This window comes from Hyla sarda, chromosome 1 (assembly GCF_029499605.1).
Source record: "Hyla sarda isolate aHylSar1 chromosome 1, aHylSar1.hap1, whole genome shotgun sequence".
NCBI classification, from domain to species: domain Eukaryota; kingdom Metazoa; phylum Chordata; class Amphibia; order Anura; family Hylidae; genus Hyla; species Hyla sarda.
Window position 1 is genome coordinate 499,962,962 of NC_079189.1, and position 12,098 is coordinate 499,975,059.

Sequence of the window (12,098 nt, forward strand, 5' to 3'; positions counted from 1 at the left end):
GCCCCCAGCCAAGTTTACTGGTGCCCGGTACCTGCGAACTTGTCTGGACTGAGCCATCGGACCACAAGCCCGTGATTCTTGAGTTTGTTGGCGACTCAGGAATCAAGATCGACATTGTAGGGTTCACTGAAATGGACTATTTCAGGTTTTTTTTCAGTGACGACTTTGTCAATCTGATGGTTGAACAGATGAACCTGTACGTCCAACAGTTCGTCGCTGCAAACCCGAGCTCATTTTAAGCTAGACTCAATGGATGGTACGCCGTCATTGCAGACGAAATGAGGACCTTTTTGGGCCTCTTGCTGCATGTGGGCCTAGTTAAAAAAAAAAGTTTCAGGCAGTACTTGAGCCGGGGATGTCCTCTACCAGACCCCGCTCTACAGTATGGCCATGAGATGTCTCCGATTATAGGCCATTTGGAAATGTTTGCATTATGCTGATAATGTGGCCCCGCGTATGACTGCCTGTATAAAATCAGGCTGGTTATCAGCCACTTCGGGGCCAAATTTTTTTCACTTTTACGGCCCACTGTTCAAAAAACTTGTGAGGTGTAAGTACTCACTGTAACCCTTGTTACGTTCCTGGAGGGGTGTAGTTTCCAAAATGGTGTCACATGTGGAGGGTTTCTGCTGTTCTGGCTTCATGGGAGGTTTGTAAATGCACATGGCCCCGACTTCAGTTCCAGCAAAATTATCTCCCCAAAAGTCCAATGGCGCTCCTTCTGTTCTGAGACCTGTAGTGCGCAAGCAGAGAACTTAACGATGACATATGGGGCGTTTTCTTAATGGGGAGAAATTAGGCTTCAAATTTTGGGGTCCATTTTCTCCTATTACACCATGTGAAAATGAAAAATTTGGAGTAACACCATCATTTTAGTGTTAAAAATCTAATTTTTCACTTTTACGGCCCACTGTTCAAAAAACCTGTGAGGTGTAATTAGTCACTGTAACCCTTGTTTTGTTCCTGGAGGGGTGTAGTTTCCAAAATGGTGTCACATGTGGGCTGTTTCTGCTGTTCTGGCACCATGGCAGGTTTGAAAATGCACATAGCCCCCGACTTCAATTTCAGCAAAATTCTCTTTCAAAAAGCCAAATTTTGCTCCTTCTCATCTGAGCATTTACTGCGCCAGCAGAGCACTTAACGTCCACATATGGGGCATTATCTTAATCGAGAGAAATTGGCCTTCAAATTTTAGGGTCCATTTTTACCTATTACCCCTTGTGAACAAAAAATTTGGGGTTAACACCATCATTTTAGTGTTAAAAATCTTATTTTCCATTTTCACGTTCCACTTCAACGCAAAGTCATCAAACACCTGTGAGGTGTTAAGACTCACTGTACCCCTTGTTACGTTCCATGAGCGGTATATTTTCCAAAATAGTAAGCTATGTGTTTTTATTTTTATTTATTTTTGCTGTTCTGGCAGCATGGGGGCTTCCTAAATGCAACATGGCCCCCAAAAATCACGACAGCAAAATTTGTTTAAAAAAATCCCACAGTTGTTCTTTCCCTCTTTAGCCATGTTGCGAGCCCGCAGAGCACTTTATGTCAACATATGAGGTATTTCCATACTCGAGAGGAATTTGGCTACAACTTTTGGGGGGCTTTTTGTCCTTATACCACTACTAAAATGGAAAAAAATGGGGCTAGAAGAACATGTTAGTGTAAAAAATACAGATTTTAATTTTTCTCCACTTTGCTGCTATTCTTGTGAAACACCTAAAGGGTTAACAAACTTTCTGAATGTCATTTTGAATACTTTGAGGAGTGGGGTATTTCTCACAGAAAGGCCCCTCAAATCCACTTCAAACTTAACTGGTCTGAAAAATTCAGATTTTGAAAGTTTCGATTCAGATTTTGAAAGTTTCGTGAAAAATTTGAAAATTGCTGCTATACTTTGAAGCCCTCTAATGTCTTCAAAAAGTAAAAACATGTAAATTTTCTGATGCCAACATAAAGTAGACAAATTGTATTTGTGAATCAATATAAAATTTATTTGGAATATCCATTTTCCTTACAAGCAGAGAGTTTCAAAGGTAGAAAAATGCTAGATGTTTCAAAATTTTCATGAACTTTTGGGATTTTTCACCAAGAAAGGATGCAAGCAACGACGAAAATTTACCACTATGTTAAAGTAGAATATGTCATGAAAAAAAGGGGGGGGGGGACACCGGTATGTAGTAAGCAAACATCTACAAAATAAAGGGCAATAAATCGCCTCCAGCATCAGGGAGGGGGGGGATCCCCGAAGAAGAGATCTGCCATATTACATCAAGCTAAAGAGCTATGAGTCCAGGTCGCATAGCACAAAGGGGTTGAATAATTAACACGCAGCTCGATGAGATGCAGGTAAGGTGCTTCCCTGTCTACAGTAGGCTAACCATGTGCCCCAGACATCTAAGTATTTCTCATGTGTGCGTTTCGCTCTACTAGACATCTCCACAAAGGGGCATATCTGGTGGACTTAAGTCTCCGATTCTGAGATAGTTGGCGGGTTGGTGTTGAGCCATTTCAACGGAATGAGTGATTTAGCAGCCGACAAGAGATGTGCTAATAATTTATGTTTGTGAGGCTGAAAGTCTTGCGTTGGCTTATGGAGAAGTACCATGTCAGGTGTAAGGATATGGGAGGTGGATAGTATAGAATTTACCTTGGATTCAATTACGGGCCAATATGATGACAGAGACGGACAAGTCCACCATATATGCGTATGGGTCCCGTTATGGGAGTTACATCTCCAACACAACTTTGAGTCAGACAATTCATGAGTATGCAAAAACTCTGGAGTCCTATACCACCTAGACAGAAGCTTGAAATGCATCTCCCTAAGCCTAACACATCTAGAGAACCCTTGTGAGTGCTTCAGTATGTAGTCTCGTTCATTCGGCGTTAGCACCACATTGAGTTCCCGTTCCCAGGAGGACAGGTATCCCGGAGTTGAGGAAGAATTGACAGAAGCACTAAATCTCTTTGCAAAAGAGAGTTTGAGTAGATCTCTCCGAGAAGAGACCAAGTCACTTTCAAAAACCAAGAGGGGTCTCAGGGGGCCAACCTTGCCCCAAAATGCACTACAGCAATTTCTAAGGTGAGACATCTGGAGAAAGGAGAGCCCCCGCTCAGGGAACAGCAACTAGATCTCCTCATTAGTCGGAACCCTTCCGTTTTCAAAAAGTTGGTTGATCGGGCAACCCCCCAATTTGGACCAAAGGGAGCTGTATGTGGGGGATTCGCAACCCAGGACCACAGGGACAAGGGAAGCAGGCAGCAAAGGAGAGATCGGAGGGGATAGGTGAGGGGCAAGAGATGACCATACATTGAAGAGACCAAAGAAAAGAAGAGCGGGATGAGAAAAAGAGAAATTACGTTTCTTAGGTACCAAGAGGTGGTGTAAAAAGTCCCTTCCATAGGCCCAGCGAGCCCACATATGTTCTCTGAACTGTGGGGTCATATGTGAGGAAGGGGATGGCGAACGGCAAGAGATCCAGCGTCTAAGTTGGCATTGCTTTGTACAGGTATTGTATATCTGGCATCCCTAAGCCACCTCTCACAGGGGGTCTAGCAAGTAAAGATCCGGCCATTCTGGGTCTCTTATTTCTCCACAGATAGCGCAAGAACAGTCTCTGCATAGCTAAAAAGAATGAAGGCGGCAATGCTATTGGTAACATGTTAAGTTTATACAATATCTTTGGAACAACATAGGTCTGTAGGACATTACGCCAGCCAATCCACAAGATTAGTGGATTATCATACTCCGTCAAGATCTGCTGGACCTCAGAGAGCAACAATTTAAAATTGGCATTGTAGAGCTGTGGAAGTCCACGAGTTATATGAACCCCTAGATATTTCAATGAAGAACGAGCCCATGGAAAGGGGGAGAGGCCCCGTAACCTAGACACCTTAGCAGAAGATAGTGTATTGTTCAGCAATACTGACTTAGTAATGTTGACTTTGAAGTTAGAGAGGCCACCGAAGTCCTCGAACAATGTCACCAGGCAGGGAAGACCCACCTCAGGGTCCGACAAGAGAAAGAGCAAGTCGTCTGCGAAGGCAAGAGTCTTAAGTTCCCCTTCCGGAGTCTCAAACCCTCTGATCACAGGTGTTTGTCTGATCTTTTAGAGAAGGGTCTCCATCACCAGTATGAACAGCAATGGGGACAGGGGGCATCCCTGCCTGATGCCATTTGCTATGTGAAATGGTGGGGAGAGTGAGTCATTAATTTGTAAAGAGGCTTAAGGACATGCATAAAGTGAAAAGATTGCCAACACAAACTTGGCCGGAAACCCAAATTTGAGAAGGACCGCCCTCATATATGACCAACTGACCCTATCAAAGGCCTTCTCGGCATCAACGCAGAGAAGAACCAGTGGTAGTTTGTTAGAATGAGCGTAGCATAGACAGGAGAGAAGTTTAACAGTGTTGGTTCTCCCCTTCCTACCTGGAACAAAACCGGATTGCTCCGGAGCTATCAAATGAGGGAGCAATTTCTGAATACACATGGACAGGACCTTCGCCCATACTTTCAAGTCAAGATTCAGCAGAGATATGGGGCGTTAACTCCCGCACTCCGACTGATCTTTCCCTTCCTTGGCTATAAGTGTGATGTGGGCCTCCTGTGCTTGGCGAGGAAGAGGTGAACCCTTGAGCAGGGAGTTAAGAGAGTTAGTAAGACGTGGGACTAACATATCTAGGAATTTATAATAATAGCGTATGGGCAGACCATCTGGTACCGGGCTCTTTCCCGGGGGGAACGATTTAATGACTGTCCCAACCTCCATCTCTGTGATTGGTGACAATAGATTTGAGGCCATGGGCTGATCAAGGGAGGGGAGCCGGAGGTTGCTAAGGAAGGTGTCTTGGGCCTCGGCTAGAGAGGTAGCTGGGGCCTTCCCAGAAGACAGGGACAGGTTATAAAGATTAGAGTAACATTTCTGAAAGGCTGAGGCTATGTGGGGAGTATCTGTATGTAGTGTGCTATTCTTATCTCTGATCTGATGTATATGTTGTTTGGCTCTCCTCTTTTTCAGTAAAGACGACATCAGCCTCCCACCCTTGTCTCCATGGGCTTACATCTTATGCTTATGGTGCAAATAGGCCTTAGAGGACTGGTCGTGTAAGTGTGTAAGTAGTTGTTCTCGTAGCGCTTTAAGTTCAGAGAATGTGGCTTCAACTTGTGATCGTTTATGGAGTCTTTCAAGTTCGGATATAGAATTCAGTAATTGGTCAGTTTTCATTCTATAACTTTTCTTTAGTCTAGAGCCCCACGAAATGAGGATACCCCTACTATATGCCTTGTGTGTTTCCCATATGAGAGGTAGGGTGGAGTTTGAAGTACAGTTAGTGTCAAAGTACAGTTTAAGGTGCTCCGTGAGGTCTGACAGGGCCAGCGGATTCTCCAGAAATGTCTTGTAGGTTTAGAGGGGGGGGGGGGAGAGGAGAGAGACAGAGACAGGGAAATGGGAGCGTGGTCCGAGATCGCTATCACTCCAATATCAGCTTTACTCACGGTTGGGAGCAGAGCAGGGAAGGTAGTCAATCCTCTGGTACGAGCCATGCGAGCATGAGTAGTATGAATAGTCTTTAACGGAAGGGTTCTCTAGTCTCCAGGGGTCTATAAGAAATAAATCAGAAAGTTTAGAGTGAAGTCTGGATAACAATTTCTGCGAGATACTGGTGGTAACCGACATGGAATTGAAAAGGCGGATTCTAAGAAATAAGGCCCTGCGCTCCGGATCAGTATATTGGTTTGAAATCTCTACTGGCAGGGAGGAATGAATGGCTATAGAAACCCCTTCGACGCCGAGGAACCATGGCAGGAGGGAAACCATTTGAAGAAATATTTCACAGGCATAGTAGGTATCTTATCACGCTTAAAATGTGTTTCTTGGAGAAAGGCAATAGTGGTATTAAGGCGTTTAAGATGATCTACAACATGGTGCCTCTTCTCCGGAGTATTAAGGCCCCTAACATTATAAGACACAAAATTAACATCTAGCATTATGATGTCAGCCTAAGAAAAACGGTGGAAAGAGAGGGGAAAAAACAGGGGGAGGAAAGTAGGAGGAGAAGAGGGATAAAATAAGAGGTACGAGCTAGGGAAACGGGAGTGACAGAGCAAGAGATAAAAGGGGAAAGGGGAGGAAAGAGAAAGAAGAGGGTGTTGAGTCAAAAATTAGAAGGTGACTCTATAGGAGTGCGAATGGGGGGGGGGGGGGGGTTCAAAGGACAAATCCTAGTCTGAGTGTCATAGAGGAGCACACCCTGGCAGTATGGTACAACATTGATATGAATGCGTATAGAGCGCATAAAGCGCATAAAACGGCAAACAGTAACAATAAACATATCAAGTAGAAAGATCCGCTTGAGGCAACATAGAACAAATATGGCAGAGTTTGAGAGTGGGTTGCACACATCACCGAAACCAAACTAACAATTGGGGGACTCTTCAGGAGGCGGGGAGAAGGAGCGGTTGTGGTATTAAGTAGTCCCGAAGTCTTTGAGCGATCCAGGTAGAGAGTGGGGATCCCAGTATAGTTTTGCTGCAGGTGATGTGGAGGGGGGGGGGGGGGGGGCAGAGGGCAGACAACGAGTCCCGGGAAAGACATAGTGGTAACAATGTGCGGTCCCCAGGTATCTGAGACAGACTCAGCGGTAGTCAAGTCCAGGCCCCGCTGCCTGGGGTTCCGAGGCCTTATTCCCACGTCAGAGTACTCACAAGACCCGGCAGAGATCAGCGTGGGGTTCTCCTATTCTTGCCTGCTTTGGTGCGGGAGACGATCTTCCAGTCTTCCGGCTTGGGCAGCGGTGGGAGTGGGGCCATATCGGAGACAGTGAGCCACGAAGGAACTTCCACAGGTAAGATGTCCAACACCGACCAGGCCCTCTCGAGATCCGCCGGCGTGCGAATGGTGACTCTCCGACCTCCGCAGTTTACAGATAGACCAAACGGAAACAGCCAGGCATATTGCAGGTTTTTTTAGGCGTCTTTTCGCAAGGGTGGAAGGCGCAATGTCCTGGTAGAGAGCGATTTCAGCCTCACCATAGGTAATTGGTCTTTTCTCCCTGGCTGCTTGCAGAATAGCTGCAGTGTCCACGAAGGATAACAGTCCACAGATGACATCACGAGGAGGTTCATTTGGCCTTGGCTTCGGTCTGAGGGCTCTGTGGATCCGTTCAATGACCACTTTCTTAGCACGGTCGGGACCCAGCAGGCCCCAAAAGATCTCAGAGGCTATGCCAGGGAGCGCTTCGGCGGCCCAGGATTCCGGCAAACCTTTGAACCAGACGTTTTTGCGCCTACTGCGGTTTTCCTGATCCTCTAGCTGTGTGTAGACCGAATTCAGGTGAAACTCCACGAGATAAGCTTGTTCAGCCGCTGTAGAGGAGTGGGCCGTCAGGGCTGCACACGCAGTTTCCAACGCCTCTGTCCTGTAGCCGATAGCCTGCACCTCCGATTTAATTTCAGCGAGCTCCGACAGCACTGGCTCCACAGCTTGGGCCAGCGCTTTTTTCATAAAAGTCTTTAGTAAGTGCGGTGTGAGTATAGCCGGCGCTCCCTCTTCGCCTTCACTTTCAATATCCACCTCGTCTCCCAAGGCTTCCTGTGGAGCTATGTCCGGCGCCATCTTGGGCTGTCTGGCGGGAGAGGTGCCGCCCTTCTTCTTAAAGAATTTGGACATCTCTGCCTGATTCCTGTGAGGTCTGGGTGACCCGCCAGGGTCCCCTTGCGTCTGCTTGCCGTATTTGACCATTTTCGGCATGAGAAAAGGTAATTTAGGGTGCTAATCCTCTAGGTAGACGGGAGAGCAGCAGGCTCATGCGTCCATCTCTGTCCGCGGCTAGGCTCCGCCCTAACCTTGTAATTTTAGGACTGAGATTTATTGACAACACTTTCATATTTTCATACATTATAATTACCCATATTTTTTGTAGTAAAAACCAAAGCCAAGAGTAAAACGAGCAAAATTATAATGGAGAGATTTGTATCTCTTTTATGTCTTGTACTCACTTGCAAAATACTGACCAAAATACTATTGTGTGATGGTGGCCTTAAAGGGAACCTTTCACCAGTTTTACGCTGCCTAAACTACAGGTACAGTAGCATGAACCAATGCCAGGCTCCCAAATTACAAACATTTATGATTTACTTTAAAATTCTGCAGCATTTTCAAGATCTCATAGTTTGAAAACACCTGGGAATGGGGCAAATGTTTATCTGAGCAGTCCCAGCTGCTTTCTCCCCACAATTCTGGACTTTGCTAATAGAGCTTTCCCTTTTTGTGATGCAGTTTTTGTGGAAGTTTTTGATGCAGCTTTTTGGACCAATGCTAAGAGTGGATCCACAAATAGGGAAAGACTTCCTTTTGTATGAATTTTTTACCTTAAATAACAACATCAAAAACTGCCACTAGAAGTGCTTGTGGGATTCTACTTTATTTTATAAAAGGGGTGTGAATGCTAGGCTCAGGTGTTTATCTCATATTCATACCCTCTGAGACTGAATAACACCCCTCAGCCTCATATCCACACCCCAATCTTAAAAATAAAAAAAAATTATATATATATATATATATATATATATATATATATATATGTACCAAGTCCAGAAATCACAGCACCAGCCAGGTTATGGATCATGAAAAACTGAAAATCTTTATTGTCCCCATCTCAAATGCAACGTTTTGGCAGTAGTAGCCTTTATCAAGCATAGTGCAAGTACAAAAAGTGCATATATATATATATATATATCTCAAATGCATTTAAGTGGACACAATATAAGTGATACAGATGTGCAATCAAGTGTAAACACACCTCCAATACAAATTCATTGGCGCTAAAATCTATCAATCATAGTGATGTCAGGTTTTTATAGTAACCATATATAGACAATAGGGGGGGGTAATCGGTAAGAATTTGGCGATATGATACGTATCGCGATACACGTATGACAATACGATATATCCAAAATATCCGATTTTGTTTACGCGACAATATATCGCGATATATCCCGATTCTGTCTCAAAAGCAATAAATAGCGAATTTTACGCATGCAGTGATACCAAATATGTTTATTTTTATTATGTTTACATGTTTTTATATTTGCATGTTTTTATATAGGAATAGGGGGTGATTTGAACTTTAATATGGAAGGGGTTAATGTGTGTCTTTTACACTTTTATTAAAACATTTTTTTTTCTTTTTTATACACTTTATAAGACTTTTAGGAGGAATCATTAGATTCTTCAGACAGATGAATAGAGTTCTATTGAACTCCATTGCTCTGTAATCCATTGATAGAGCCTAGTCCAGCCAGGCTCTATCAATGACAGAGCCATGGGACAGCAGGAAGCAGAGGTAAGCCCTCCGGCTACCTCCACAGTGGATCGCCCGCCCGCGATCGCGCTGCGGGGGGGCCATCCACCCTACTAGCCCACCAGGGAGCATTCACAGGTCCCTTTAGAGGCTGCTGTCAGCTTTGACAGCGGCCATCTAAAGGGTTAATGGCCAGCCGTGGCGATCGCTGCATGCTGGCTATTAGCGGTGGCCCCCGGCTACTGAAAACAGCTGGGGGCTGCAGAGTATGGAGCGGGCAAGAGTCCGGAGCCCGCTCCATACAGGCTGCTGAGCGCCGCATGCTGGCTATTAGCAGCGCAGAGTACGGAGCAGGCACGAGTCGGGAGCCCGCTCCATACACACAGAGCGCCGCCACGCTTATCAGGTCCAGCCCTGCTTGCACGAGCCGGAAAAATTTACCTGCCTGGTGCCCGGCTCTGCATGTCCCGGCGTCGGGAGATACGAATTCCACATCCCTAAAAGGATCGATTCAAAAATATTTTGAATCTATACAGTATCGCCAAATGAAAAATCGCGATAATCGAGTGAATCGTTTTTTTTTCCTTTTTTCACCCCTAATACACAATATAATAAATACACATATAAAGTGCCCAGTGCAATCAAATGTGCAATATGAGTGTTACGCCGAGCGCTCCGGGTCCCTGCTCCTCCCCGAAGAGCTCACAGCGTTTCTCTCCCTGCAGCGCCCCGGTCAGACCCGCTGACCGGGAGCGCTGCACTGACATTGCCGGCGGGGATGCGATTCACATAGCGGGACGCGCCCGCCCGCGAATCGCATCCCAAGTCACTTACCTGTCCCGGTCCCCGGCTGTCATGCTCTGGCGCGCGCGGCTCCGCTCTCTAGGGCGTGCGCGCGCCAGCTCTCTGAGATTTAAAGGGCCAGTGCACCAATGATGGTGCCTGGCCCAATCACCCTGATTAGCTTGCACCTGTTCCTTGCCCATATAACCTCACTTCCTCTGCACTTCCTGGCCGGATCTTGTTGCCTTGTGCCTTGAGAAAGCTTTACTGTGTTACCCATACTGTGTTCCTGACCTCCTGCTATTTCACCATTGACTACGAACCTAGCCGCCTGCCCCGACCTTCTGCTACGTCTGACCTTGCTCTTGTCTACTCCCTTGTACCGCGCTTATCTCAGCAGTCAGAGAGGTTGAGCCGTTGCCAGTGGATACGACCTGGTTGCTACCGCCGCTGCAAGACCATCCCGCTTTGCGGCGGGCTCTGGTGAATACCAGTAGCAACTTAGAACCGGTCCACCGACACGGTCCACGCCAATCCCTCTCTGGCACAGAGGATCCACCTCCAGCCTGCCGAATCGTGACAATGAGCCAGTAATGATCAGATACCTTCCTTGTCAGTCATATACAATCATGGATCTCTTGTACGTTGAGCCGATCGTGTATAACCACATTCCGCCACTTGTTTGTAAACAAATGGACTGTGCAAGTGTCTAGGTATCTATGACACATCAGTGCATCACCCCCGTTCGTGCCAATCAAACTCCAAGTCCGTGGTGGGTGCTGGTCAAACTACGCAGCCGCACACACTGCCCTTACCCACACTATTCCTACTGAGTATACTGTGGCTCGAGACAGTCACAGAACATATTTATCCACTGTAAATAGGAACACATTGTTACAATCTCGCTCTAAAAAACTAACTGAAAGGATTCCTTTTGTTTCAACCTTTAATCGAAATAGTACTACAATTGCTAATATAATTCATCGAAATTGGGTTTTGGTAAGCAGGACATTAAGTGTCAGTGATTATCCGGTCATGGCCTATAGGAGGGGTAAGATGTTCAAAGAACATCTGATTAAAACAGAACAGACCTTTCTTGCTAAACCTAAGAACGGCAATTTTCCATGTATATCTTGCAGTCACATAATAGGATGATGATGCGGGACACCTTTCACCATCCTTATGCAGGACAACCATTTAAAATAAAAAAACATTATATTTGTCGTTTCAGTTTTGTAATTTATTTATTACAGTGCCTTGTGGGTTGTTTTATGTTGGAGAAACATCTGAGTGCAGGGTACGTCTCAATGGACACAAATCGTCAATCAGGACTGGGATGATTGATTTACCCATCCCAAAACATTATCTAGACATGGGACACAATATAAGTCAGATCAGGTTTTGCATTATTGATCATAGTCAGAGGTGACCGGGAGAAATTGTTTCGTCAAAAAGAATTAAAATGGACCCACATTTTAGGCACTTTGTACTACTTTTTTTTTCTCCGACGGTATGAATTTTGCCCCATACCGCTATACCGGTGGGGCCTCTCCCCCCACCCATGAATGAATTACAGAGCCCACGGCTCCGCTCTGTCAGGGGAGAGCAGGATGAGACTCCTCATCCCTGCTACCCCTGCAGTTTCAGGCCAGCTCCTCTCTGCAATCAGAACCAGGGGAAAGCGCAGAAACTGCATCCCCTGGCTCTGATGTTTCCCGGAGCCCCGAGCCGGCTCCCTGCTCTCTTCGCCATTGTTCATAACAAGCGTCCGCTCCCCTTGGTCCTCCGGCGTAAGGCAGAGCCTTGCGCCGCATTTCTTCTAGTTCTGGCGCCCGCTCCTGAGGCCCCTAGTGCACACCGCAGGACCGAGCGGAGCGAGCGCTTCAGGGGCGGACAGACCGCCTGTGAGGGGGCCCGCAGATCTTTGAAAGAGCGGCGGGCCCCCTCACACAACGCACGTGAGCTGCGCCGCTGCTCACTGTTCTAAAGTGGCCGTGGCGCATAAT

At 46.2% G+C, this 12,098-nt stretch overlaps 1 protein-coding gene across 8 annotated transcripts in view; it reads left to right on the forward strand.

Annotated features, from left to right (window-relative positions):
* Positions 1-12,098, forward strand: part of TMEM232 (transmembrane protein 232) — a 244,565-nt gene that overhangs the window by 50,981 nt on the left and 181,486 nt on the right. The window contains exon 1 of one of the 8 annotated variants that reach the window (XM_056537482.1): positions 5,101-5,118. The exons of the other annotated variants lie outside the window; for them this stretch is intronic. The gene's annotated coding sequence lies outside the window, so the exon portion shown is untranslated. Of the gene's footprint in view, positions 1-5,100; positions 5,119-12,098 lie in introns of those variants that run through there. 8 annotated transcript variants of the gene reach the window in all.